The sequence below is a fragment of the Eubalaena glacialis genome, chromosome 14 (assembly GCF_028564815.1).
Source record: "Eubalaena glacialis isolate mEubGla1 chromosome 14, mEubGla1.1.hap2.+ XY, whole genome shotgun sequence".
Lineage (NCBI taxonomy): Eukaryota > Metazoa > Chordata > Mammalia > Artiodactyla > Balaenidae > Eubalaena > Eubalaena glacialis.
In genome coordinates this window covers 57,017,087-57,042,285 of record NC_083729.1, presented here as the reverse complement: position 1 = coordinate 57,042,285, position 25,199 = coordinate 57,017,087, and the positions used below count along the sequence as shown (strand labels likewise).

Here is a 25,199-nt window from a genome sequence, read left to right as displayed (position 1 = left end):
TTCACTGCCACTGCTATTAGCCAATGTCTCTCCCCCAACACTTCCTTCACCTGCTTTCCCAACTCTCACTAATGCTCAGGGTCCTCCCTGCCCCCAGTCCCTTCCAGTCATGAGGAAAGCTCATCAAACCAGCCAATCCAGAAGCCCTCCTCTTCCAGGAATCTTTTCACAAAGCACAGTGCTTAAAGGGGGGCAATATTTAGTTCATATGAATGAATTAATGGTTGAATTTCAGATACTTCTTGATCAAGATGGGAGGGTTTAGCTACAAGGTGATCTCTGGCTGAAGGAAGCCGTCCTGCGGTGACTCAAAGTACCTTAAAGAGTGCACACCACTCTGCTTACTCCCAAGGCCAGCTCTGAAGGAAAGTTTCACTGTGCTCTACACAAAGAAGGGCCTGGGACTCAAATGACCTGAGCTGTCTGCAAAATTGACTCCCAGGATTTGTTTTAAACCATCATCTGTCTCCCGTCCCAAGTTCTCTGGCATCGGTGGAGAAGCACTTCTCTTTGAGACTTAGGAGGCTTTTGTGAACACATGGGCCTTGACTTTCATCTCACAGACACACTAGTACAGTGTAGGAGGGGTGTGGCTGCACAGCTGGTGCCATCCTGTGTGTGTGGATGGTGACTTTGGAAAAGACACACTTTCTGGGAATGTGGGGAAGGACCCTGTAAAGGAGACGTCATTCAGGCCAGCTGTGTCGAGTGGTGGGTGCAGCACATCAAGATGGGAAGTGAAAAGACCGACTTTCAGTCTCTGCTCTCTCCCATCTGGGGCTGACCTTACCAAGGCATTTCCCCTCTCTGTGTCTCAGGTTGCTTATCTGGGGTTGGAGTATCCCAAATCTTTAAGTTTTCTTGAGAAGTCTTAGATTCTGGGATTCCTTGGACTTTGCTCTTAATCCAGTCTTCATGACTCTGGTTTCACCAGAAACTCTTTGTGAAGAACAAGGCCCAGCTGTGGGAGGTGTCAGTGAGAGACATCAAGTCAAACTGAGGGTGCAGGGAGCAGAAAAGAACCATAAACTGTGTGCCACCAGGGCTCACGATTCTCAATTTTTTAAAGGCCTGGCGGGTGGCAGGTAATATGGGATGTGCTAGATCTATAGCAATAGGAAACTGTGACGATCGCTTTAAACCAGAGAGGGCATGCCCCACCTAAAGGCACTCAAATTCATGTCTTTTTAGCACAGCACCTGTCGAACAGAACAAATCTGTGGGTTGGCTTATACCCAGTGGCTGCAGGTTTGAGACCCCACGCCATCTCCAGAATTAGAGAAAATACTTTTCCTGAAGGCAGCCAACTTGTCTGTCACCAGCCAAGTAATTTTTCTTTTCAGAAAGTCAGATCAGTGGATTCCATTTCTATCAGATGTTTCCCATGGAATGCAAAAGCAGAGACAAACACAGTGGATCAGGCAGGAAGGAGCTTAAAAACTTACAGCCCATCTGAATTGCACTAGGCCTCAAGCATCGACCCCAAAGCTGGTTCTGTTGTTAAGAAAAGCTTGTCTGCAGCCCAAATGATCCCCAGTTGCCTGCTGAACTGAGCAGAGCCTGGGAGCTGGGCAGAGTCACATAGGAGCGCAGCTTTTCAGATGAGAGAACAGCAGGCAAGAAATGGAGACTTCTTGCTAAGCCCCATTAATGCTTTAATAGAGCTTAACGCAACGGTTCTCTTTGAAAATGCTTTATTCATAATTGACCAATTGTCATTAGATATAGTTACACTCCGTGGCATCTTATTAGAAGGAGCTTGTTTGAACCCCCCTCCCCAAGCATTCATAGTAAATGCCTAACAGATGATGTCATAACAGGCCGTTACAACCCACAACATGTAGACACCATTAAAGCAATGTGTGTGCCTTTTTGGTACTGAAACATCGAACTTTATTATGAAGTTTGCTATAAAATCTGCTATGATGTATTTAATAATATTAAAGCGTATATTCTTTAATATCAAAGTCACACTGCCCCATGATGCCTGTTATTCCTGCCACAAATGAGAATTGCCAAATCTATCAGCTCAGCTTTTAAACACCTCCTTAAGAGATTTCTTTCTTTTCTTCTTTCCTCGTCTTCATTACTTTTTTTTTTTGCCATGAAAAAGCAGATGTTCTAAAGCTACAAGTAACTGAAAACCAGCAATATATGCTCAAAGGCTGAAATCTAATATTTATGATAAGCTGATCCAATGAGAAATGTCTCCCCAGTGACCCTGGTCATGAAGTGGGAACCCGTGTGGTCATTGGTCCTGGTGAGACAGTTGTCATTTATCAGAACCCCTGCGCTGTGATTCTCAATTAGGGACTTTCCTGACATCAGCAACTCTCCACCTACTTGATACAAAAAGCAAAATAAATACGAAATCCATCCTTACTGCATCACATTCCATTGGCTTTACAATTGCCATATAAAGTAGTTATTATGGATTCCATAATTTATGTAAGGCGATTTGGACTTTTGGGTGGCAATGGGCTCTACTTTTTGTCTCTATCACTATAGCAAACATTAAATTTTCTAATAAATCCTTCAGGTGGAAACCACTGTCATAAATATGTATTTCTAACTGCTAATGAGAACTAGAGATGTTTATATTCAGACCAATGGCAAAAATAAGAGAAAGACTAGTACTCCCTAGAAGAAACCATAAAATTCAGACTGTGGCAGGGACTTGACTAATTGCAGTACTAAATTGCTACCCTTGGACTTTTGGGGAGGAGTCTGCATGTTGTGGAGAAATTAGAGCCTCCCCCAAGAGCTTCTGGTCCAAACATGTTCTGTATATTCCATCACTTGCAGATTAATTTGATATAACAAAGTCCTCTTTTAAAATGCAAACATTCCTTAGCGGGTTAAGCCAGTGGATTATTATTTTTTGGTACACCTCTCCTAACTGTGGTAATCTTCAGACGATTCTCTTTAATTCAATCTACTGAACATTTTAGTGAGTGCCTATTAGGTATAAAATAGAGTACTATGCCAATTACGGGGGTAATAGAAACAAATATTGTCCAAATCCTCTTTACGGCGCCTCAGAGGAGATACTGCAGTTTCCCAACAAGAAGTTTTTTCAAGTAACTCAAGTGAAAGGCTCCTGCTCCTCCTTGTTCTCCAGAACCCTCTGGATCCTTCTTACTGTTCCCATTGAGATACTGGATGTTCAATTTTTTCCCCTAGCCGGCCCTGTCTATCTGGAATTTCTTAATCCCTTGGCGCCACGTGCCTGCTCTCCCTCTTCTAGAACCCTATTTGGGCCAGAGCCCTGGGCTTCCACTTGCCAAGAGGAAATGCTTCCATCTGTTCAGATGGAAAAGACTGTATTTCTGTAGGCCCAGCACGAGTCAGCCTGCAGATTATTGTTGGAGGGAACACTTATTCCCCAGTCTAGTAAATCCATGAGTGGGATTCCAGAAAGACTCACCCTGTGAGTTTTCCTCTCACTCCTCATTACTGACCACCCCTGACCCCACTCCCAATGGAGTGGTAAATTGACTGTGAGTTGGGAAGAAAAAGTGGGCATACATGGCTCAGGGCCCTCTTTTCCTTTCTCTGGACTCACCCGTCTGCAGAAGGATGCATCTATCTCTTCAGGGCCATGAGTAAGGGGTGTGCCCCTGGAGGTGAGACCTGTAATTTAGGAGAGGAGGTCAGATTCAATTCAGCAGAGTGTTAGAAAGCCCATTTAGCCTCCACCAAAGCCACATTCTGTAATCCACCTTGAATCAGGAAAAAGCTGATGTTTGGATCTCTATGGGTCCATTCTCTGTGCCTACCTCTCATCTGTTCTGAATATTGCAAGGTCTGTTTTTCTTTGGGGTCCCCCAAAGCTAGCACTTTTACACCTCCCGGGCTACAAGTGGTACTGATTCCACCCTGTGCTCCAGGTCTGTCGCCTGCAGCATTTATGTGGAGACACGTTCCTTAAAAACAGATGCAGGATCACTCCCTGGGCTGTTCTGGAAATCCTGCCTGGTACACTGCCATCCAATCCCATTCCTCATGGGAGAGATACTTCTTTTTGGATACAAGTAGGCAGAGTGATCTGATTAAATCCTTACTAATGAAATGTTAGGGAAGTAATACTACATTCCCCTTCTCAGACGTGTTCCTGGTGATTTTAATGGAGGATCACATGAGGAACTAGCTAACCAAACGAGACGAGTAACTGTGGCAGAATTTCAGGCATACCTGAGCCAGATATTTGGGAAAAAATCTAATCACCCTGCACTAAGGATGGAAACCTTAAATGCTCACAGATACCAGGCAGGGAACAGAAATGACTAAAGCTTCTGAGTATAAGAAAACCACCAGCTCAAGCATGGTGATAACTGGCAGCTGGTATTTGGATTTGACATTAAGAAATAATACAGAGTGGAAGGGATTCAGGCAAGCCTGATACTGCGGACAACAAATAGCTTCAGGCAGTGTACAGCAAAAGGAGTTATTTAAATTCTCTATTTAAAAGAAGCAGCCTCTACTCAGTGCCAAAATATTGTCGCCGTGTGGAATGGGGTTAATGGACCTTTTGCATTTTCAAAAGAAACAAGTCAAAGATGTGGATTTTTATGTAAAAAGATACCCTCCGTCGATGTTAGCAATGAATTCATTAAGAAAACAAGATCAAACAACAACAATAACAATAATCCCCACCCCCACCCGTATTGGCTCTGACTGTGTAGGAGGTGTGAGATTGTCCTCAGGCCCAAGCTGGCCCAGGGGTGTTCTATGCCCCCTCTGGCCATCACTGAGTCTGGCTTTCCCTCTCCCCTCCCTTCCCTCTTATACGTTAGTTAGTTAAACTCTGGCATTTCTAATTCTGATTTTTAAGATCACCATGGAAACCTTCAAGGAGATGAGTGTAGACTCATTTTCAATAGAATGAACTCTGGCTAGCTAAAAAAAGGCTTGTTTTTCAGCCACGAAGAGCTGCTAATACCACCCTGAATGTATGATATGACTGGTGCCTTCTGACATTACTTAAAAAGTTGAATTATACCAGGGGAAAAAATGATGGAATTATTATAAAATTCAGGCTTCTTCAAAGCACACAATTTTCCACCATGGACTCTAACATCTTTAAAGGCTAAAACACCTGAATAAATCTGGGAGTAAGAATATATCTTTTAAATTACAGCCTTTATCAGCATTCCTGGTGTCTCTCTCTTCAGCCTCCCTCAGGGTTTCACCTTGAAATTTAGCAACTTTACCCTCCTTACAACTTACTCCTCCAAGATGAAATGGGCTCAATAACGTGGTCCAACTGAACTTAAAGGATGTTAATCTTAACAAACCAACATTAAGAAAAGGCAAATTCTCCCACTCCATTGGGTACCTGATGACAAGGCCCTCTAGGTTTTAGAGAACCTTAAGGAAATGTGGTCTGAGTACTGAAAAGAGGCCATGTGTGTACAAGGGAAGCAGGCAATACTCTATTGGGATCTCATCGTGTTAAGAGCCTGGTCAGCCCCACAGCATGGGAGGGGTCCCCACTGCAGAGGGAGATGGAGTGTGATGAAAACTAAAGGACAATGATGACTTTCTCCTCAAAATCCCTACCAGAGAGGAGAGCTGTATGGAGACTGGGTCCTAAATACACTAAGTTTATAGAGACAAAACAAGCAGTTTGGGGGGTAAGAATCAGATACATTCAATGAAATGACTGGGGATCAGGGCCAAAGGAGGGGGTCCAACAAGAAGCATTATTTCACTGACTTAAGCTGGCTCCTCATTTGACCCTTCAGAAGACAAGTTGTTTGGCTTAATGCACCTGCCTATTGGTGTTTGGGTGTGTATTTCTGTCCTCAGAACCACCAGTTAGTTGACACAATTTAGCTCTTATGGAGAGCTGTGCTGCTTTAAAATGCATTTAAAATGATCAGTTCTTCAGAGGCATTTGTTTGCTTCAGAAATCGGTTTCCGGATACAGAAGCCATCAAACTTCCTCCTGGCTGAAGGAAGATGGGCTTATAACCCAGTTGCATCTGGGCAGATTAACGTCTGTCTACCCACAAACCCAGAACAAGACATGGTGGGGAAGGGGAGGGACTTAAGTGCTTTTCAATTCAGTCCAACAAAGAATTATTCAGAGATTCGTGTCTTAAACGAGTTGATAGCTCAGAAGATAGTAGGCCATGACACACTGAGTTTGGTGGTTAGAATGCTCATACAGCCAGGCTTGCCTGGAATGGTCCCAGTTTCCACCTTTAGCCCCAGAGCACTGGTTACTCAGGAAAGTGTATCTGATGGGGAAACAAATGATATTTATTCCTTGGCTCTGATTGTCTTTCCAAGCAAGATGCAAGAGCAATGTTGTTGATGCTGCCAAGAAATTTCTTCAAAGCCCTTTAGAAATGGCTCCAGTGTTCATGCCATCCCAGCCCCCAAAGGAACACGGCAGCTTTGTTCTGCAAGGTGTAAACCCGCCCCACCTCCACCATTCTCCTTGCGCACATCAGAATAGGGATGTCAGATTTAGCAAAATCTTAAAATAAAGGACACTCAGTGGAATTTGGATTCCAGAGAAACAGTGAATAATTTTTTAGTATAACCTGTGTGTCTGTGGCTGTGCTCCACGGACACCCATCCTGCCCACGGGCTTCCTTCCTCCAGGCCTGGACGTCACCGGGAGCCCAAGGGGAGTCCCTCCCTTCTCTACCCTCTTCCTCCCAGAGTCAAAACATTTTCTTTTCCCGGGTGGAAGATGAAGGGCTGCCCAGGGAGGCCTGCTCCTGGAGGCTAGGGAAGTGAGATGATGATTTTCTGGGAAGATGGAGAAATACAACCCTCTGGAAGGATGAGCAGCTTCCTGGAGGGTTCAAGGCTCTGAGTGGAACTCTCAGTCCTTTGCGCTTATCATTCTTGCCTCCAGCCCTAGAGGAGTGGGAATGTGGAAGCCCTGGTGGGACCAGAGCCAGGCCCTCCCTCCCCCGCGGGTGCGGAGACCCTCACATGCCCTCAGACCCTGTGGTCTGAGGTGTCTGGGATGCGGCTGTGTGTGTGAGCCCGCCAAGGCCAGTGTTCAAGTGTGCCCACATCTACCTGAGGGGATTCTAGGGCACACGCAGGAAAACATACACACCGTTACTCACCAAACGCATTTCACACCTTGGGTACAGTTTGGGAGGGGAGAGAGGCGGGGAGCAGCGGGGGTGGGGGAAGGAGGGAGAGAGGAGGAGGGAGGAGAAGAGGGACAGTGTGTGGGGAGGAAGGAGCAGGCTGCTTCAACTTAGCTGTTTCTCCACTCATGCCTCCTGTGATTTAGTAATGTTTCTGATCTGCTGAAGCTGTCTTCCCTCTGAAACTGAATTCTGAGCAGGCAGACTAGGTGGACTTTATTTTGATGAGATCTATATTCAAGGATTATAAAGGTGAAGCTAGGGAGGCTGAGACCATTACTTGTCTAGGGCTCCTGGCCCCAGAGGGACTTGCTGAAGTGGTTTCTCTTCTCGAGCGTGGTAGGTGAGTGCTGAGGAGGGGCTGGGTGTGTGACTCTAAGGGCAGGTCACTGTTTTCAAACTGAAGGAATCCACCTAGCAGTGGGTTAGGACATAAATGGAGTGGTTACAGTCACCATTAAATCAATGAAACAGAACAGAATATAATAAAAAGAAAAGACTACAACACACATAGTAAGGATCCATATTGTTTTGTAATCTCTCTCTCTCTCTCTCTCTCTCGATATGTGTATATCATATGTACATACAGGGCCATGATATAAAATACATTTATGTATTTCTTATGATGGGTCATAGTTTAAAAATTTTGAAAGCTCTTGGAGTAGGTACCTTTTTAATAGGGGCATGAATGAATACACGTTGTGCGTGGGATGATGGACCCTGCTCCCAAGGTCTCCTAGCAGCTGGCAAAGACTAGGAAAGAGCAGAGACTGTGAGGAAAAAATAAGAGAGAGAGAGAGAGTGTGTGTGTGTGTGTGTGTGTGTGTGTGATAGTTTATTTTACAGACTTCTCGAGGAATTAAATGTGTACCAAGGAGTCCAATAGACAAATACACAATGCAAATACATATATAATGTGAAAGTAACAGCACATATATGCTTCTGTAGAACTCAATTAACCAAAGATTATATGACAACAACTTCAAAGGCAGAGGTCAACAAACTATAGCTCAGGGACCAAATCCATTCCACTGTCTGTTTTTGTAAATAAAGTTTTCTTGTAACACGATCATGCCTGTTCATTTACGGATGCTATGGTGCTTCTGCCCCATAGTGGCAGAGTTGAGTAGTCACAGTAGAGACCGTAGGGCCCACAGAACCTAAAATATTTACTTTCTGGCCCTTTATAAGGCTGATGCTTCCTCCAGGGCAACGCCTAATAATTCAGAATCACAGAGGTATTTAGACCAGCTGACACCCACTAGCAGTCTTCAGTCCTGCTGAGGCTCTTGGCAACACAGCCAGGGAAGGCCCAGACAGCCTCCTGATTGCAGGATCTCTGTCTGCAGGTACCAGGTTCCCTTGGGTCTACCTCACAGTTCTAATCAGCCCTCTTTTCTAGACAGACATCAATGTATATTTTCTCACATAGTTACACTGCAGGGAGGATAGGTAAAGCATGACTTTCTGGGGCTCAGAGATGGACCTACTAACGAGGCCAATTAAAGCTGGGAGTGTGAATGCAATTACTTCTGGGAGAGCATTGTGTCAAGAACCAAAGGGGCTATGGTGAATTTGACCCACATCTACCCATCTCTTGCCCTTCCCCAAGGGAAAGCACTGCCAGAAAAGAGATGGGGAGAGTGGAAAGAGCGAGAGCTAGTATATCCAGGAGGCAAGTTGGCTTCAAGTCTGGCTGTGAACTGAATAGACTCTGAAGCCTCCCATACCTGGACATACCTTCTGGGTTCCAAAGTGCAATGGAATGTCCTAGACTTTGTAGTTCAGCCCTCGTTTCATACATTTTTATTCCTTTCACCAAAGTGATCTGTTGAATCTGTCACTTGGTGGGGTTGGGTTATTATTGCTTTGCAAGACTTTTTAGATTAGAAAGCTCACAAATCAGGAAAATCCTGTCAGACCGTGTGTTGAAATTGCTGGTTCACAAAGGTTTGTCACCAGCTCTAGAAACTAGAAATAGGACCTGCCTCTGGCAAAATTATGATGTGAATAAAGTTCGCTTCCCAAGTCCCCAGCCTGGCCCTTCTCTCTTCTTCTGGAACAGCTTTTTTCTCGCCATTCTGACCACCATGGCTCCAGCATCATTACAGTTTCACTGGCACAGGTGTTTGAGGCTAGTCATGGGGTTCCCTTATGGTGTTGAACTTGGGGATGTTGGAGGTAAACCTCATTCTAACAATAGGAGGGTATGTTGCTCCATGGAGAAAGTGGTGAAAAGAAACTGGGGGCAGGGAGGTCCACGTCACCATGAGAAGTCACAACATGCAGTTGGTATTCATTCCATCGATGGCTGGGAGGGGCCTGAGAACCTTGGCTGAAGGCAGACTAATTTGAAACTGGAACCTTCAATTAGTAATGAAGGGCAAATTCTTTGCTTGATTCTTGAGTTTAGCCTCAGAATGGTTCAGGGAACTTTTTTTTTTTTAGACTCTCAGTTTCCACTTCTGTGACACAGAACTGGTTACCACTGAGGGGTGAGGAAGGCTATCAGTGGGAAATGCTTATTATTCTATTCTTTGCAACTCCAGAGCAGAGCCATGTGATAACCAAGACGGGGAATCTGGGTATATGCCCAGAATAATGGGAGAGTTTCTCTCTAGCACCTGTGTCTCTTGCTTGCAATTTCAGTCTAAAGTGGTTTAGGAGAAAGTGACCCAGGGATGGGGCTGACCCCAGAATGGTGGTATCCATCAGAAAGGCCTTGAGGTGCAAACACACCTGGCCCAGCTTCTACTCTTGGGCTTCCTCCACTGGGCCCTGTGCCGGCCAGAGATTTCTGCCAGCATCATGGTTGCAGAAAGCCAGCTCGCTGCGTGTCAGCCTTACAACCCCTTGAGCCCATAGGTCCTCTTTGTGCCTGCCAGACACTTTTAATAATTCCAGCCATTTTCAAGGTCTAGCCCCTCCCAATACAGCACTCCAGGCTGGCTCTCCTACAATTCACGCTGCAAACCTAGAATTTTTCTCCTTTTGGCACTGCTAAGGGAAGAGGTGTTGAAAAGAACCCAGAACAGATGGAAATGGGATTCCAGTACTTGGTAAATATCTGAATGGAGTTTCTTTTTAATTCAATATGAGAGTTTTAGCACATTTAAAAATTTCCCTACCTTAATTATAAAACTCATTTTATTAAAGGTGCACACACCTTGCTTGTAGCTGGTGAAGTTTTGGCTCTGAGGTGGGTTGCTGTGTTAGAATTCCATCCCAGGCGCTGTTTTAGGTCTGTTAGTAACTGGTTTAGCACTTGCCAGTTTCCCTCCCTGGGTAATGACAGAGACGCTAACACAATAGCAAAGCTGTTAATCCCAAACACGTTACTAATAAGGCAAACTGCCTTGCTGGAGGTTGCAGAGAGGATGGGAGATGGATGTGGAAATGCTAATACTCGAGCTCACACTCTCTCTCATACCCATGGATTTGTGGATAATGAGGAATGTGCTGCTTTTCTCAAAACATCACAACTCAGAGCTTTCTCACTAATCACATGCCACCAACTGATGTTTAGTATTTAGGAGGCAGTGAAGGTGAACAGTCAGTGTGGATGTGTTCACCCCGTGGATGGTGTGTTCACCTCATGGATTGTGTGTTCACCCCATGGAGGGCACTCAAAAGATTCTTGTGGTACACAACTTTCTTCATCATTTTTGACATGCTTCTCTATGTGATTTATTGACCCTCTGGACATGTAGTAGATTCTGTAGATATTTAGTTGTGAAAAAGAAAATCAATAAATATGTAAATGAAAGCAAACCCCTCTCAAACCGGGCTAGTTTCAGAAAAGAGCAAAATCAAGGAGGCTGGATATTGTACACTTTGGGTCGAATGTAGTTTTGGAAGCATGATGTGGCCAAGTTCAAGAACTCTGAGGAGTTGCGAAGAAGGAGAGAAGTCATGGAAACTGATTCTTTCCTTTCCCAATAGAACAGGTGCAAGCAGCTGTGGGGGAACCACACAAACTTCAACTTGGATTTGGAAATAAAAACTGCACCATGGAATTTAATCTTTACATAGCCTCAGTCCTAGCTCAGAATCTCCTTGTCCTGGACATGCTTAATATTTGGTAGATTTCACCCCATGATAGGTTTGGTGGTGGAGGAGGGGTAGCCACTGACCAAAATGATATATCTGGCTTGACACATAGTTCTGGAAAGCCATAAGGAATTCCTCAAAGTAGTCATAAATTAGAATAATTTTTGGAAGCTTTCAAATAATATCTCTGTAGGCTGGGTTTCAATCAGTTTAGTGCAGGCTCCTGAGAACTATAGTTTCCAGAACTTTCCAGGTGATTCTGATGCTCTATCACATTTGAGAAGAATTTCTATGTTTTCCAGACTTAAATTTTTTAGATTTAATTAAAAAACTTTTAAAGAAGATTGGCTTAGAGTTGTCAACACTTTACCAAGTAAGGAAAAAGAAACTGTTATCACCATCATTTCATCAAAAAGACAGATGAACACTGAGGAAAGAATTGGAAGGACAGATCTTTAAACACATTTAACTTTAGAAAGACTCACTAAGTTGCCACACCCATGTTTATAGCAGCATAATTCACGAATGGTACCAAAAAGCGGAAGTAATCCAAATGTCTGCTGATGGAATGGACAAACAAAATGTGGTATGTCCGTATAATGGTATATTGTTTGGCCTCAAAGAGGAAGAAAATTCTGACACATGCTACAACATGGATGAACCTGGTGGATACTGTGCTAAGTGAAATAAGCCAGTCACAAAAGGACAAGTACTATTTCATTCTATTTACATGAGATGCCTAGAGTAGTCAAGTTCATACAGACAGAAAGTAGAATGATGGATTCCAGGGTCTGGGGTTGGGGAGTTATTATTTAATGGGTATGGACTTTCAGTTGGAGAAGATGAAAAAGTTCTGGAAATGGATGGTGGTGATGGTTGCACAACAATTTGAATGTACTTAATGTTATTGAACTATACATTTAAAATTGTTAAAATGGTGAAATTCATGTTACATATATTTTATTCCAATTTTTAAAATTCACAAAATTGCCTTTATTGTTCTCATTTTGTGTGCTAACTGGCATTTGAAAGCTACTGCCCAGGATAAAGGAATCTCCCATGGCTTAGAGAGAGGAAGCACTACTGTTGAGTGCATCCCAAATGGCCGAATCCATTTAACCCAGGAGCCATTCACAGTCGGAAAGCCTTGCCTCCAGATAGGCTGCAACAACCCAACCCAGGCTGGGTGATGGAGAGGCACTTCTAGATTATAAAACACACTGGCCATGCCCCTGGAGAAACTAAACAATCTCCTCAAACACACAAGTGCCCTAGGCCAGGGTCAACTTGTCCTTAAAAGTATTTGGTATGTTTTATGGGCAGAGATACCTAGAGGATTATGCACGCAAGAAAGTTTTCAAGAAACCAGAGATTTGGCCCTAATATTAGTTTAAGTAGGCAACAACGGCTGGTGACACCTCGTTTTTTCTTCACAAAGCAATAGAGCAAAGTAGAAAAGGACTGCACAGAGGTTAAAAGCAAAGCAATTCAAGACCCACAGAAAGCCATTTACAGACAAGATGTTCTCTGGACAGTTAACTATTGGTGAAATTACAGGATTACATGAAGAGCAATATTGTTCTTTATTATAGTAGTTGCTTCTTATTAACATATATGTATGTAATATACATATATATGCATATATGTACATACATACACATATGAAATAGAGGTTTATTATGACTGGTTAGTAACTTTTTAAAAATTCAGGTTAATCTGTTCTTAGCAACACCGACCCCGAGAGCCTACAAGGCAGGCCATATAACTGGAATTTATAATCATGAAATTTTTGTACTGCATTAAGAATCTCTGTGCGTGATAATAGAGCACTAAAATAGCTAGCATTGCATTGATGTTTCTCACTCTCTACATTTGTTTAATTTCTCTGCCAGAGACACATACTTAACTTGTCTTGGTAGATTTTTGTAATGTGCCTTTCAAATGGAAAACTGTATTCAAGCATTCCAATTTTATCAAGTAGCAAAAACACCCAGGCTGTTGGCCAAAATTTGCATGTTTGTTACTGCATTCCATACCCAGATATTTCAGGGCTGAAGAATAATAACAATTTTCTAAAATGTTATTGGATCCATAATTCTGGCAGCAGGTTAATTCACTTAGCCATTTCCATTAAAGCAATAATTATTGGCACACAATCTTAGGAATCACCATGCATAGTGATAATCAATTCCAGTTGAAATAGCCTTTTTAGTTCAACAAATGTTTGTTAAGTAACTACTATGTATAATGCTCTATAATTTCTTACCTTTATCTAGCACTTCAGAATTGTGAAAATCATGTTCAGTATCTCATTTGATTCTGACAGAACCCTGTGAGGAGGATAAGCAGGTTAACATATAAGGAAACTGAGGTACAGAGAGATTAAATGCTCTGCTCAAGATCTTGGACCTCATAAGTGATGTAGTCACAATAAAATCAAGATTTTCTCAAGCCTATTCCAGTCTTTTTTGTGCTGCCCCACATTACTCCTCCTCACTGTCACCACTCATTGCTGGTGTTTATCTGAAATTATCCATTATCCTCTGCTAGTCCTCTGAGTAAACTTTTTGTGCCAATTTGGCTTTTTTTTTTTTTTTTTTTCTAGAATGCTCTGCAATCTCACTAAGCAACATGCCATGTGACTCATGGTCTTCTCATAAGCTCAGCTAACTTGCCTACCAGTAAATGCCATTCAATTCGCCTACTTTCCCTAACACTAATGATAGCTTTGCATGCCTCTTTCTTCCAGTGGGAGAAATGAGAGGGGAAGCTTTGCCTTTGCCCCAGTGTAGGTGGTGTGACATGATGGGCAGAGAAGTCTGAGAGTCAAGAGACCTGAGCTCTGGTCTTGGGTCTGCTACTGACTAGACATGAGATGTTGGACAAGGCATTATGCCACCACAGCCTTAGTTTCCTACCAAATAGGAATTGTGATGCCTTTTATGACCTTCTCAGAAGGATGAGGTTAACAACGAATATGTGAAGAATTTGAAGGTAAACTCTATATTAATGTAAACATTGCCAAGTCTTTTTAGTATTCTGACTACCCTTAAATGTGGGGGGATAAAGAAACTTCCTAATGACTGTCCTGAGTCAGATTTTTAAATGTTTGTGGGTGGAGAGTATAGTTGGGAATAAAGGAGATAGCATATTACCTTTCATTTCAGGGATCTGATGCCTTCGGAATATATACCACTCACAATTCTCTAAGGACTACTAGTTATCCAGGTTTGTATATTCTGAGCACCAGAATCAGACTGTATTTCTCCATCTGGTATGTGCAGAAAAACAGAAATATATGGATTGATAGTTTAACACGGACCTCAGTGAAGATAAAAATAAAATCATCTGAGAATAATTAAATAATTATGATACAAACAATACATAAATATTTATATGGAATGAACTAAAAAGGATCCTGATTTACAATCTCTACTTCCTGTTCATTAAGGAACTAGTGATAACCTTTAACAAACGTGACTAGAGGAACCATCTTTTAGCCTTTTCTCCCTGTCCCAGATCTTATTGTTTTAAACCTTCAGCATTAAGATGGCTGTTTTTTTACTACAAGTCTCTTATTAGTCACAGAAAACATAATGGTCTTTCTATGTGCATTTGCCACTTTTTAAGAACTAAAACTTTACCAATTTACACCTATGAAAAATTCTTTCAACATACTCTGCAAATGATTAGTGACAGCTTGACTACTTGTCAATAAAATGGCGGCATGATCCTTTAGCCCTGTGTCTCTCAAACCCCAGCTTTTTTTAACCTGCCTTCTTTCTACCTTATTCAGTGTCTTCTCTGCTATGAGGTATTGGGAAGAACATTTTAAGTCTCTTTTCATGGAAAGAGTTATTTGTTGCTTGAAGTATCAGCTGAAAAAGATCACCCACTGCATTGCACCATATCACCCCGTGTTACACTTTAAACTCACCCCTGGCACTCATCACTCAGAATTAGTGCAGGGAAATAATGATTTAATTATCTCCTGTTCAATATTGTGAAGTTTCTGCTATTTCTCTCAGGATAGATCTGCACCATAAGAAGAAAGCCCTTTGATGGCCTGGGGTTTCCTTGGGTTGAGAATCATGTAAAATATTGGCCAAGAGTTTTCCTTATCTCCTCCCTTCTTTCCATAGCTTAGTTTGGAAAGCACATTCTCTCCAGCCCACGGCTTGAGACTGAGGAAATTTGTCTCCAGTATTTGGATTATGAACAGCTTAATTATCTGCAACTGATTGCACTTGTCTTCGTGAAGGTCTGTGGGTAATAGGAGCACTGTTTTTTCTCTGCCCATCAGACCATGACCAAAGAGTCGTTCAATAACTCATCCTTTCTGGTCACTTCCAAACAAAGGATTCTCTCAGGAAGAAAAATTCCTAAACAAAGTCTCCCTCAAAAAAATTCAAGACTGTATGATTTGACCTCTGGGTCTGAGACCAAGATTGTGTAACTCTAGGAAAGGCAGCCATGAGCAGTCTGTCTGCCACACATTTGTCTCTTCAAAAACAGAATGGCCTACAATGTGATGGGGAAGGCCCACACTCCACTGGCTGAGTTCTTCCTCAAGTTGGCTCATAGTTACTCTCTCAGGGAGAAAGGATCAAAATATTAAACAATTTGACACTTTTCTGTGATGTGCTACCTTGGAGTCCTTGCATCCTTGGAGGCAGATTCCAGAGGGTCAGACAAACAGAAAACAACCTAAAATGGGCATCATCAGGATTGTAAACTAGTAAAAGATGGATGATCCAAGCCCTCAGTGAGCTGCTGTCATGCAGCCATGTGGAGAGTTGGTCACACTGACTTGTCATCAGGGCTCTGGAGCTGTGGGTCTCCAGGACTGTGAGGTCACGAATAGGGCTGTGCCAGAGGGACTTAAAGGTGGACCTAATATCTACTTTATATCAGGTCATTTCCTGGAGTTTCAGAACTTTCCACTGTAATCAAAATGATCTGATAGATTCGAGTGATTTTAAGAATCTTGTGTCCGACCAAGTTCATGAGGCATAGAAGATGAATTAACCCTTTTTGCAGAGAAGTGTTCATGGAAAATTCCTCTGGGGGAAGAAGGAGGTCGGTGCTCCAGATACACAATAGACAAAGCAACTAGATATGCTGTTTTTCCATGGATGCTTGAGGTCTACACTTACTGCTCTGACTCAGTAATGCTTCCTCTTTAATACTGAAAAGGGTCACAGTTTGGTAGATGAGTTATATGGTCACCCTAGCTAAGTGATATTTGGATATTATTCTCCCAAAGGAATGGGTTCATTGACCTTGCACATGGTTCATCAGGCAAATCGCCTGTTTGTGTAAGAAGAGCTATAAGTGAAGCCTTCTGTTAAAGCAGCGCTGGCTACAAAATTTAAAAGAGAAATTCTCACCCAGCTAATCAAACCCCAATGTGTGAAGCCCCAAGGGAATGGATGCCCAAGGTTTCTGAGATGAAATTTGTTCAACTCACCTTTCGCTTCTCTTTACAACATGAACATAGAGCCAGGGAATTCTGATAAAAGGCATAGCTGAAGAGCCATTCATTACCTATTATCTCTAGACCAGGAACAATACACAACTCTAAAAGTAAATGGGAAGAACTGGGAACACCGCAGATTTGTGGAACAATGAATTCCATTGTTTGAGTACCCAAATCCATAATTGTTGCACCTGTACTGTTTCTAGACAAATTAATGAAAGAAATGCCGTTTGGTGCCATGTCCAATCCCCTATCCCCCCCACCCCCGGCTAGAACACCCACTGATGCAAGTACATAAAGGTCTTGTAACAGAACTTTCCTGTCTGAAGATGACTGGCATCAGCTGAGAGTTTCTTATTTCAAAATATACTTTGAGTTGATACATCATAAATTTTTATCATTGGACACAATTATCTATTTTATTGGTTATTGCACTGATATTAAATAAATAACAGGTTAGTATCACTAGCATAAAAGGAATCTAACTTTGATCTCAAAGTAAAATATGAATTTTTTATGAGATTAACGCTAAAAAAAAATTCAGGGAAGGGAGGGGTGAATGTCTTACAGCAAGAAATTAAAATTGGATACAATGATTTTTTAAAAAAAGGTTTTATTAACTTTAGATTAAAAAGACATGAGGTATTCAATTAAAATGATTTCTGAGGTTTTAAAACCATCATGTTCTGTGATTAATATGGTAAATGTATGTTTGATTGAAATATTAAGCAGAAGGGAAATAAATAACAGAGTTTTAAAAATATATATTCTCATTACTAATGCAGGTCTGAAGTAAAAAGTCCAGTAAAAATATGGCTTGCTTCTAAGAGATGAATAATATTATTTACAGAACTCTTTTGAACAAGTCAGGATGTTCTCATTTGCATATGTAGCCTGATTGGTGAATTATGACCCAGGATTCCAAATCATTGTTCTCTAAACTTGAGCCCAGAAACATACCATGTAGGCCAATCTCCTTTCTTCTGCCTGTTTCTCTCACTCTCTCTACTATGAAGTCTGGACTTGGGGTGGGGGGGACATCTGGATGGAGTAAAGATCACAGCTTCATCATGTGAAAACAACTGGGTGAAAAGCAAAGGCATTTGTCAACTGAGTATTTCATGCCATGTAGGGTTTTAAATTATTTTTAAAGTCTTGTCTGACTGGATTTAATCCATCAATCCATTTGAGGTTTTTTATTATTATCTTTGACTATGTAAGTGAAGACCACAACTAATGTGGGGAAACAAACACTAGGAAGAGGAAAAGCAATGGTCCAGTTCAAGAGGAGAGCCGAAGGGAGGAGCAGAAATCAACTTTTAGCTGAATAGCTAAATAGCTAAATAGCTAAAGTCTGAATAGGCCACACAATCTCCAAATAATATGCAATACACATATAACTTTAAATGTTCTTCTCTAACACCAAGCAGCTATTTAACTCTGAACAAGTCCATATGATCTCTTCAGTTTTTGGTGAACCGACCCACAAAATAAGGGCATTCATGCACTTTTCATTCAACCAATATTCTCTGAGCACTCACTGTGGGTCGGGAACTGTAAAAGGCCCTAGGAATTGAATGCTGAGCAAAAAGTGGGCACAGCCTTGTCCTCATGGAGTGACCCCTCTAAAGGGAGATATGGTCGACTGTGAAACAAGCACACAGACAACTGCAAAAACTGCAACTGATCCAAGTGCTACTGCACAGAGGAACAGGTGCTGTGAGAGTCTACAATGGGGGACCAGCCTCATCAGGGAGGTCAGGAAGAGGCGTTGAGGTGAGATCTAAAGGCTTAACTAGGTAAAGTGGAGGTGGAGGGTACAATTGCAGGATAGTGAATAGCATGTGCAAAGGCCCAGTGGTGGGAGGAAGCAAAATAAATATGAGGGACTGAAACCAGGCCAGCGTGACTGGAGCCCAGAGAGCAAAGTCGAGTAGGATGGAGATGAAGCTGGAAAGGTCAAGTAGGGGTCAGGCCACGCACAGCTTTGAAGACCATGTTACACAGTTTGGATGTTTCCTAAGAGCCACTGGAAGGTCATTGAGGAGTTTTAGACAAAAGGATTTCAGAATTGAAACATTCACTGTGCCACACAAATTCCCCTTCAAAAATGAAGAATCTATTACCCCAGCTGCTGAAAGTCCTGCCAAGCAGCCCTCAGCTGTCAAATTCCTTTGGAAGTTGCCTGAACCGCAGAGCCACGGTGACCAAGGTTATGTCCTTTTCACTACCAACCCCTTCCAGCCTGATCAGTGCAGGGGTATAAAGATGAGGCCTGTTGCTCTCAGCTTGGGGCAGCTCTGAAGGGTCATCCCATCTTCAGAAGTGCCCACAGTGTTGGCTGAGGCTTCAGCTGAAACTTCACTGCAGCACCAACTTCTCCCTCCGTCCAAGCTCACTCCTTTCCTTTCCACAAGAAACACTGCCTAATCAACTTCTTGCATCCTAGGCTCCATCCCATGTCAGCTTTTTAGGAAACCCAACCTGTGACAGTCTGGAAGTAACAGGAGAATGATCCGGAGAGGGGTTGGTGGTGGAAGTGGCAGCCCAAGTAGATAACTAAAGATGGTGGTAGCTGGGTATAGGCTGATGGAGAGAGTCAGAGGGAAAGTGGGCAGATCTAGGAGACATTTAGGAAGGATTTGGTGATGAAGTGGAGGTGGGGAAGAGTGATGGTGGAGAGTGAGAAAGCAAGGGTGATGCCTTGCTCTCTAGTGTGTATAGCTGGGAACACTAAAAAAAATCTGGTGTGAGTGAAAGAGTACAAGTTTCCTCTTGGCACTTGTGGAGCTGAGACATTCCAGTAGAGTTTGGAAGAAGGGCATTGACTATAGACTCTAGATCACTGGAATATGTGTCTAGATCATAAAGCCAGCCATGAATGTGGATAGAGGGAACCATTTAGGGAAAGAGGATATACTACAAAGAGAAAAGAACATAGCTCTAGGCCTATGGGATTAATCTCAATGTCCTTTCCAGTTTCAATAGTCTCTATTTCCACACCTCCATGAGCTCTAAAAGCAGATTTCATAACTTTTTAGAAGTCATCACCTGTTTGAGAATTGTGCACAATTTCAGGGGGTCCTACACCTCTAAGCTTATCCCTAGACCCCTTAGTAATCCACAGTCTCCAGGTCATAAGTTCATACTCTAGAGGAAGCCTCTGCTTTTGTAATCCTATCATTTCCTCAGTGTTTTATACAAACTGTGTTTTGATGTTTTAAGGCTCTAGCTGAGAGCCATCTTGATGGTCCAACAAGGATTTTTAAGCAACACCAAGTACCTGAAATACCTGCATTTCCACGTCATGAGGCAGAGGTGGTACCTATGCTTATCGACAGTCATAGTCAGGGCTGCCCTGGTACAGAGGAAGAGTAGTGGGTTTATGCCACAGAACAGGGATTGGCAAATCTTTTCTGCAAAGGTCCAGATAGTAATTATTTTAGGCTTGTGGGACACATATGCTCTCTGTCGTGTATATTACTTCTTTCTTTAAAATACCCCTTTCAAAATGTACAATAAAATCCACTCTTAGCTAATGGGGCATAAATAGACTGTGGGCCACCACTGTAGTTGGTTGACTCCTGCCACAGAAGACAATCAACTCTGCAGTGAGACCAATTAAAACTGCATCTCTCCTCCCTTGAGCATCCTAGCATTTGAACTTGGAAATAAATAGTCTTTAATCTTTTGAAACCTCTGTTTTCTCATCTGTAAAATATATAACATCTACCTCTTTGGGTTGTTGTAAAGCCTAGAAATAAAGAATATTCAGTATCTATCCATATACCCGGCATGAGGAAATTATCTCATTAATGAGTATAGTGGGAAAGACTACCTTGTTTCTAAAATTTCCTTTTGCATTAGAATATGCTGATAATAACAGATTCCCCCCCACCCCCACCCCCACCCAGGTTATACCTGGAGACATGTTTTTCTGGAACACATTAGTTATCTGCTTACCCTGCTTGTCAATGGCAGAAAAATCCAGCTCCTTCCAGATCCTATCCACTGCTGACATGGGCGTGGAGGGGAGACCTGGAAAAACGTCACACATGCTGTCACTCCTTGTTTTTGTGCCTTCGCCTGATGACTGCAGCCATATCTAACTGACCTGGTCCACCATGTTGCTGCTCTTGCCAAAAAAATGTCACGTGTCCCATACTATTAGCCCCACACTGGCTCTAGTACTTGTTGCTCAAAAATTCCACCCATCAAGGCAGAAGGCTCCTCTCCAATCTACACTGCATAAAGTCAGTTATCTTCACAGATCCGGGCACAATGAAGAGGGATTGTCCCATGTCATATCACATGGAATCTTCCCAGCTTCCACTTAAGGCCACAGGAGTCCAAAATCTCTTCCCTCCTTCCTATCCCAAGGGGAGTGGTCCTAACAAGCCTCCCAGGCTTGTTTCACCCTCTGGGGAAGCTTCATTTCCCTTCCTCCTTTCCCCATCAACAAATTCTACTACCTGTCCTTTCACTTCACTGGGCTACAAATATTACAGCAGCTGCTCTGCCTACTCCTTTAGATCTAGATCATATTAGGTAAAACCCACAACTGCATACTTTGGAAGGGCAAATCCTCCTAAAGATTTCTGTGAATTCCTAGGAATAGGGAAACCAGATTTTTATTCTCAGGGTCACTTCAGTCTGTGAGTTCTTGCTTTTGCATGTACCTCATGGACGAAACTGTGAAACTCTTTTTTTTTTCTTTACACACAGATACACAAATATACTCACAAAATATATTTGTGTGTCTAGTGGATGTAAATGAAGGTTTGGAGAAAAAGAGTTTTCACTGCCATAATGAGCATGATCATGATTTTAAATGAAATATTAGACACTCTCATTCTTCAAATGTGCTTTGCCCCCTTCCCATGTAGAAATCTCACCAGCTCTTTATCTCACAAAGAACTCAGGTTCTTGTAGCATCCTCTTCCCTCCACCACACTTCTCTACCCATCTATTCTCATCTCTCCCTTTTCTCTCAGGAATAAAACACAAGTCTCTCATGCAGAGCACTTCAAGGACCTTTTTTTAAAATTTGGGCTCCCTTTGAAACTGTTGCCCTCAGCGTCTCACCTTCTACCCCAAATAGCTTGATAAATTATTTTCCCCAAACAATGAGTTTCCTCTCTGAGTGATTATGCCAGTAGCTAAAATAATAAAAATTGTCACTCTCTTACACTTACGTTGTCTGGCTGGATTACACCTTTAGTTTTCATTTTCAGCCATTAATACTTTAGTTTAAATCAGTTAATAAGATGAATTGAAAAGAGCAAGAAACAAGAAAACAGAACTAAGAAAAAGTGCATTTTCTCCGAGGGAAGAAGGCTAGGGAGAAAGCACAGAGGGGAAGGTTTTTGGAGGTGCGAGGGTATAGATCAGACAAAATTCAACAAGAATGTACTGTGGGGGGCAGGTGGGGAAAGAAAAGCAAAACTATATACAAGAAGATGGGAGAGCACAGAAAAGGAAGTGTATCTATTCTGCCTGGGGCAGGACCTCAGTTTAGGTGTTGCATAAGTATAGTAAAATCCTTTGGTAGAACACACATTCATGAGGACAGGGGAGTTCCTCCTTTGATGTGGAAACAACTACTGAGAAAATCCATGACTCCCCTGCACAAATCTCCTGATGTCATAGCTGCTCTGCAAGCCTGTTTTGGCTCTGCCCTGCATGGGTGTGAGGACCCAGGCGATGAGGGTTGGAATGTGATTGATTACTGAGACTATAAGTTGTACAACTCTAATGACACACCATTGGGGTACAGGGGGCTGGGGGATAAGGCGGAGGCCATTTTTTTTTTGTTATTTTCTGGAGCCTGCTTTGGAATTTTCCCATATTTCTCTCTATTGAACAATAGACATTATCATTTTCATATGTCCTGAAAGTTGAAGCAAGATGTGGAAGATTCAATTGTTGAAGAGCAGTATTCTCTAGCTGCACTCTTCAGAGATTTCCAGCACTTTTGGAAAATGTGCATCAACCAAGAGTTTAGTCATTGGTGGTGTTTAAATCAGGGATGGCCTGATTTCCAATGCACTCTCCCACCCCAGTGGATCTGCTTGGCTGGGGAAGCTCCCACTGGCTTCAAATGGTACAGAGAGTAATGCCAATATACGAAGGATGAAGTCAGATTGATGATGAGTTTTTATCATCTTCCCTAGGTCTGTGTCATCACTGCAGAAAGTGAGCTGCTTCTGTGAAACTGATATACTAAGAACTGTTCAAAAGACCTAGGAGCTGGATCTGGAATTTTGACTGGAAGGGGTGTTTCATAGCTTAACATGGTGTCCAGTCAGCTCTCATCTATTTTCTGAGACAGTACTGAATTCAGTTACCACGTGTTCTACTGCAGCTTTGCAATTCCCTTCCCAACACTAAACCACACATACTAGTTAGCAGTTTGGCTCAGAGCAAAAATCAAATTCACCCTTACCATAACCTTATGTAAAAACTTCTATCTTCTCTATTATTATAAAGCGAGGTTTGGGGAAACCCTTATTTCTCAAGCATTGAATGTCTTTTTTTTGGACTCTGAAGATTTTTGCAGACAGCAATGCCTGTCATGTGGCCCAACAGACCATGCTCCATTCAGATGTTGCTGACTCACGGATCTCACACATCCAAGATTAGTAGATGGAATGTAGGAAAATGCCTACAGCGGCAGCCAGACCCTTGCTAATGAAACCATGGCAGTGACTGCATGACTAGAAAACCAAAAGTTCATTTATTTTCATGAAGCTTTTCTCAAACATTTAGCAGAGAATCTGGGGTGAGAGAAGGGAATGAACTGAAAAAATAGGCAATGTGATACCCAGACAAGATTCCTAGCTGGGGTCCAGCAGAGCTCATGGGCCTGATGCATTCAAATTGACCATTGACTGAGATGTCAGAAGGGCTTCAACTTTATGGAGCAATTGGTGTTATGCTAGATGGAAATCAATACCTGCAATCTAAATTTTGCATTCTGTGTGTTGCCAGTTGAAGTTAGATGTCTGTTTCTCTTTCTTGGACTGATTTTCTTTCTGCAATCAACATAATGAAAAAGAAAATAATGCTTATAAATGAAGTCAGCATATAGCACTGGCTGAGCTCGAGGAAGTTGGCAGCTGCAGAAATTCTGTTTTCAGTTTACATTAAGCAGCATTAATTGCACTGCTATGCAACTCAGTATAACTACAGAGTCGTGGATCAAAATACTGTTCTTGTTTAAGGGGCGCTGGGGTCTAAGCGTGTGGCTATTGGGTGGGGAGGCCAGGCCCTCTTGGTCGTCTCTCAGCAAGGGCTGTATCTTTTAGCCCTAGGACCTTATTCTAGGCCAGAGGTGTTGAAGTTCATCCCCTTGGCCAAGAAGCAAACCAAGTCAGGAACAGCCCAGGGGCACCTGGTCTACCAGGTAAGCCAAAACCATTTCCTCTCTAACCCAAAGAGTGATGTTTGTGGATTGTGTCTTAAGCCAGAAACCTTTCCTGTAGGTCTTAGGGCTGGCTTTGAAAATGAAGTCACTACCAAGCTGAGATTTTCTGATTTTCCTGTTAAGTCTAGTAGCATTACAGGTGAATGCAACATCTAACAAGAATGGCCAGTTTGTGGTTCCACTTGTGAATAAGGTGAGACAGGCTCTAATAACTCCTGGCCAGGTAATGGGAATTTCTCAGCACATCCCTGCTAACCAAGATGTCTTGACGAGAGAGAAAGAGTGGTATTTTAGCCTCCTTGCTACCATTAACCAGCTATGGGGCCTCGGACAAGGTAAACTGTTAACTCTCCGACCCTCCCACGGGTGCTTTGTAAAGTGGAGATAGCTTAGCTGCCAAAATGTAAGGGCCTAACTTAGTAGAACTCTAAGTTCTTCTCAGCTCAAAATCTGGGATCCAGGTATATTTTTGGTATGTTTCTGAGGGTGGAGACCTTGATTTTATTTCATTATCCTCAGTACTTGGGACATGGCAAGAACTCGTTCATGATGGATTGAATAAATAATTAAATAAGTATAATTATAATGTTCAAGAAAACTATATTCTTGCAATTAACCCACAGTGAAACTACCCAATTTAACATATGTTTTGGCAAAGAATGAGATTCAGCCAGACGGTTCTGCATACCAAGGGGCCCAGCCAAGGGCAGAGTTTTCAGAAGCAATGAGGAAAAAGAGAACAGATGGGGACACTCCTACCTTTCACAGAGCTTGCGAGCCTGGGAACACATGCAAGTATGCAGTTACTCCCAGAAAAGCCAGGCTGTCTTGTTTGTGCAGATTAGTGAAGACTTAAGGCTATCAGAAATGATCATTTTGTAGGTATGAACTTGGCTCCTCCCTCTTCAAACCCCTTGAACCAATGGTCCTATAACATCAGAAGAAAGATACATTAATTCATTCCAAGATTATGGGCAATTCTGTGTGATTTGGGTACAAGACCAGCAAGGATAGATGGAGACTCCTCCCTGATGCTCAGATGCAGTGCAGGTCCTTGGAGCTATGAGCTGATCTGTGGAAAGAGGAGGGGATCCTGTTCCAGGGAGCACTCAGGAGGCTTGAC

At 42.5% G+C, this 25,199-nt stretch overlaps 1 long non-coding RNA gene across 1 annotated transcript; it reads right to left on the bottom strand.

Moving 5' to 3' along the window:
* Positions 1-3,598: 3,598 nt before the first annotated feature.
* On the bottom strand, positions 3,599-14,423 carry LOC133074765 (uncharacterized). The gene is made up of 3 exons (XR_009697232.1): positions 14,327-14,423; positions 13,438-13,501; positions 3,599-3,633 (listed from the first exon to the last, which is right to left on the bottom strand). It is a non-coding gene; the product is annotated as an uncharacterized LOC133074765 (long non-coding RNA).
* Between the last annotated feature and the right edge of the window lie 10,776 nt (positions 14,424-25,199).